The sequence below is a fragment of the Theobroma cacao genome, chromosome 4 (genome assembly GCF_000208745.1).
Source record: "Theobroma cacao cultivar B97-61/B2 chromosome 4, Criollo_cocoa_genome_V2, whole genome shotgun sequence".
Classification (NCBI taxonomy): Eukaryota; Viridiplantae; Streptophyta; class Magnoliopsida; order Malvales; family Malvaceae; genus Theobroma; species Theobroma cacao.
This window is the reverse complement of record NC_030853.1, coordinates 14,433,203-14,438,519: the sequence shown is the minus strand read 5'-3', so window position 1 is coordinate 14,438,519 and position 5,317 is coordinate 14,433,203. Positions and strand designations below refer to the sequence as shown.

Here is a 5,317-nt window from a genome sequence, read left to right as displayed (position 1 = left end):
AGGCTCGGTGTATATGCATGATATGATATGCAACTTATCCGACTACCGCTTAAATGCGGTGCTGACCTAATTCGGCCTATTACCCGATTAAATGACAATTGTGTCCGATTTGGCTCCAAATTGCTCCATTTCATTTCTAATATTTCAATTCACTAAATACAATTCCAATAATCTAAAATTCAGCCTAACAATCCTTACAATTCTTCTTGAAAATTTTGGCCATTGTGGTGCACTAACATCGTGATTTTTCCTACTTGATTTTTTTCACCATTATTCATCATTTTCTAAGCCATTTCTATTGAAATAATAACAATCCATCACCCACACACATCAAGGAAGATTCAGTCATGAAGATTCATAGGGGAAAATGGATTCCTTTCTTGTTGTTTTGCTTTTAAATATGCTAAACTAACTAATAACACTAACATATCTTAAAATCAATTCAATCCAACATCTTTCTCTCTCCTTACCCATTTTGACCAGCCATGAATTCATCATGAAAACATGTAATTTAAGCATGGAAAATAAGGAGAAATGCTTAAGGAAAATAGATTTCAAGCTTAAATTGAAAAATCCTACCTTTTTCACTTATTTTCCTTGATTTTCCACACTTTTTCTCTTGAAATTCTTCACCTAGGGTTTGTTCTTCCTTTCTTTCTCTCTCTTCCTTGCTTGGCCGAATATTTGGAGAGATAATGGGCTGATTTATGCTGATTTTTAAGTTAAATAATAAAATATCCTAAGCTTGACACATGGCATGTTTCCATTGGTCCATTTTTAAAACTTTAAAAATTTTAAACCATTTATCTCCACCACATAATTAGTCAAAGGTCAAAATAAGGATAAGGGAAGACCATGTGCTGGACAAATATCCTGCTGGTGGAAAATTACAATTTTACGCCTAGGGTGACAAAATTATAATTTTACCCATATACTTAAAATTATACTGGAATTAAAATTTTTCACTTCTAAACTTCAAATCATACTCCAATACTCAAATCATAATCCAATAAGTCAAATGGGGCCAAAAAAATCTTTTCTAAAATTCTCATTTTGTCCTCAGGTGACAAATGACCATTTTGCCCCTAGATAGTAAAAATTTCGGTTTGTCTTCAAATTGACCCTCGAACTCTGAATTACCATTTTGAGTCATCCCTGAACTATGAAACTCTTAATTTCACCTTAAAATTCCTATTTGAACTAGTTCGAGGCTTAATCGACTTAATGGTACCTTTATGGGTAATATCGTCTTTTAACGATTTCTCGAACTTCCTAAATATGCAAACATTCTATTGAGCATGTAAATGACGTCGTAATTATTTTATAAAATAGGGTTTGACAAATATAATCATTTAAGTGCTTCATCTCAACACATATGTATTTCTCAAAAATAATTTAATGCAAGTTCACTCACTTGTCCTTGTTGATTCTTTTGATTGACTCTAACTTCAACTAATGCTCCAAATGGACATATGGAGCCTCGTTGGAACCTATCACATACAATATAACCATAAAAAATATAATAGCCCACAAATCTAATTGTTAACCATCTTTAACAATTGAAAATCAACCCTAACTCATTTTTTACCTTGGTGGACTTGTAATTGAATTTTCTTAATGAGGATTAAAAGGGGAAAACTCCTTCAAGAGTTTTCAAGCTAATTTAAAGAGTTTCTCTCTTTAAAAATGTTCAGCTAGTGAGAGAAAGTGCAGAGGAAATTTTTTTTTTAAGGGTTTTTGAGGTGAATAAGTGAAAGAGAACAAAAAACCCTATGAAAAAGTGTGTAAAAACATAAATTTTGGAGTTAGTATGAGAAGGTTATGGAGGTTTTAAGGTTTCTTTCCATGGAGGATGAAAAGTTCTGCAAAAAGGAGAGAAGAAACGAGAGGAAGATGAAGAAGGTGCTGGAACTTTAGATATTTATCTCTAAAGTCAACAAAGTTTTGTGTAATTTACAAAAATGCCCTTTTTTATTCTTCTAGTACAGTTCTTTCACTTTGACAAAGAGTTTGACCACTTTCTGTTCAGAACTGAGCAAAGTGGTAAACATCAAAATTGTAGCCCTGCCTCTTAGTTTTCTAATGGTTCAAAAATCATGTCTAAATTGTGCATGATATGTCTAAAAATCATGTCTAAACCAAAATAAACTAATTTATACTACTAATGCATGATATGAAGTGCAAAATGTCTAAATTTTGCCTAAACGCGGTGTTAGCCTATTTCGGTCTTTTACCCGATAAATCGATATATGCGTCCGTTTAAACTCCAAATTAATTTTTTTTTCAGTTTCTATACCTCAATTGCACCCAAATTGACTTAATGTCCCTCAGTGTGGTGCAAATTATCAATCTCAACAGCAAATTACAAAAATACCCCTAGTGGGTAAATATTCATATTTTTACTCCGAAAATTCCCATTATTTTTCTAGGCTCATAATTCATCATTATTCATCATAATTCCTCAAATAAACATCAAGATCAGCAGCCAATATTCCCCTAGAAAATTTGGCATAATGGGTTTCAATGGGAGAAAATTATTTCTCTAGCTTATTTTTGCTATATTTCAATATAACTTAACTAAAATCACTTAATTCAATTAAAATCAACCAAAACTCAAGCTCAAAACTCATCCATGGAGGTTTGGCCAGCATGGGTGTCCATACCCACTTTCTAATTTTGCATGGAAATGAGAAAAAAATGCATGGGTAGTGAAAATCACAAGGAAAATCAATGAAATTTACCTTTTTAATGCTTGATTTCTTGATTTCTCTTGATTTTCCCCAAATTTTTCAGGTAGGGTTCTTGTTTTTGTTTTTCCCCTTTTCTCCCCTGGTTTGGACAGCTGAAGAAGATGAGAATTCCGGAATTTTTACCTTTTTAAAGGCTAAAATAATATAATATTATTTTATTTATTTTTTTAATGTTTTATTAATTCCTTAAATTCTAGCCATCCATTTGTTTCCAAATTTTCACCAGACACTTGTCCCACATATCCATAACTTAGATAAAATTCTCAGACTTATTGAAAGTCTTGGTGGAGTAATTTTTGAAATTTACACTTTTGTCACCGTAAAAGTCAAAAATTACATTTTTACCCAAAAAACTGAAAAATTACCTATAGACATATTTTTCATCCCTTATACTCATACCATTCTCCAATTTGTCAAATTTTATCTAAATTCTCTCAAAATCTCAAATTTTGTCCGCGGGTGGTAATATACGATTTTGCCCCTACACTCCAGAAATCATCGGAATTAAACTTTTTCACTGCCAAACCCTCAAATTATACTCCAATAAGTCTAATATAATCAATCTTAATCAAACGAGATTACAAATTCTTCTTTTTTTTTTTTTTGAAAATTCCATATTCATCCTCAAATGGCAAATTACCATTTTACCCTTGGAATGCTTAAAGTCCTGATTAACTCCAAATCGAACCTCAAACTCTGAATCCTCATTTTAAATAAATCCATGGATTTTAGTTTTCTCAAATTCATCCTCGATTCTCTGTTTAAATTAGTTCAAAACTTATTTAACTGAACCGTACATTAGAGGCAATACAGTCATTTAACTTGTTTTTTGGGGCAATTCAATATACAAACATGCTATCCAAAGCATGTGAATGATATATCACAGATAATTTAGGGTCGGGTGTTACAAATATTGAATGAGTAAGTTGACTATAATTATACCACCTTAGTATGCTAATAGTCAGAAATATGCAGCGTAGTATGACTGCCATGATTATGACAGACCATGATTGACAGGTGATGTTCGACTTGCCCCTATTATGTATTTGCATGAGATATATGATATGCATGCATGATCAGAGGATGTGTAGCAACTATCCCTACACATTTACAATTGTTTTATGCTCCCACTTATTGAGTGCTAGTGTGAGTGACCCATTTCAGTTGTATTGTGCAAATAAATAAACAGGAAGAATTGGTGGCCAACATTGTCACTTAGACAAACACGCAATTTTGACAACTAGTAGGTTTTTCCACTGATGAATACTTTGCAGCATCACAGTTTAAGTCATAGTTATGTATGCTTCCCCAATGCAGACAAAGTATGTCATAAAGGAAATATGACGACACAAAGTTACCTTATGATATGTAATGAGATGTTTAATGCTCAATGAACTAGCCAATGTATGGCTACGTGCATGTTATATTTAAATCCTAAATGTTATTATAAGCCGATGAGCTAATGTTAAATGCTAAAAGATTTAAGTTTAATGAATTGATGTTGGCCATGAGGCCTTATGGTTATGATATATGTGTTTGTTAGGATGTAACTATGAAGGCTTCCTCGAGTCTTGTAGGCTTGCCTACCAGGCTCGTGCATGGTGGTCACGGACCACCGGATTTGGGTCATGACGCAGATGAAATGTTGTGCAAAATTGACGTGATGAAAGCTTAGAGAGCTTACGCTTTAGCATCGAGGTAAGCTCTTTAAGGTATGTATGCTAAGCCATGTATGTTGACAATCATATGGTGGGCTGGTTCATACGGTAGATTATATTGATAAGCGATTATGTTGGTAATGATGCTGAATAAGTAAGGTGAAGATAATTATACCACCTTAGTATGTTAATTGCCAAAGATATGCAGTGTAGTACGGTTGCCATGATATGAAAACTATGCTCGATAGGTGACAATTGACTTGTCTTATATGTATATGTGTTATGATGTATGAGATGCATGCATGATTAAAGGATATGCGTTGCAACTATCCATGCACATTTACAACTAGTTTATGCTCTCACTCATTGAGTACTAGTGTGACTTACCCATTTCAGTTGTATTGTGCAGATAAATAGACACAAAGGATTGGTGACTAGCGTTGTCATTTAGACAAACATGCAATTTTGATAGCTGTATGTTTTTCGCTAATGAATACTTTACTGCGTCACACTCTAAGTAATAGTTTATGTATGCTTCCACTATGTATATAAAGTATGCGATATAAGAAATATGACGTCACGAGGTTGCCTTATGTTCTGTAACGAGATGTCTAATGACTTAGTGAATTAGCCAATGTATGGCAATGTGTATGTTGTGTTTAAGTACTGAACGTTATTAGGAGTTGAGAGGCTAATGTTGAATGCTAAAAGATTTAAGTTTAATGAAATGATGATGGCTATGAAGCCTTATGATTATGATATATGTTTATTAGGACTGAACTAGTGAAGGCTTCTTCGAGTTTTGCGAGCTTGCTTGCCTAGCTCGTGCGTGCCAGTCATGGCTTTCGGATTTGGGTTGTGACAAACCACTGTTGGCTTTTTCCTTTTTTTATTTATTCTGCCTCATAG

At 33.3% G+C, this 5,317-nt stretch overlaps 1 long non-coding RNA gene across 1 annotated transcript in view; it reads left to right on the top strand.

Annotated features, from left to right (window-relative positions):
* Positions 1-5,164, top strand: part of LOC108661684 — an 8,161-nt gene extending 2,997 nt beyond the window's left edge. Inside the window, exons 2-3 of the long non-coding RNA XR_001927455.1 lie at positions 4,294-4,448; positions 4,818-5,164. This is a non-coding gene — a long non-coding RNA (uncharacterized LOC108661684). The remainder of the gene's footprint in view (positions 1-4,293; positions 4,449-4,817) is intronic.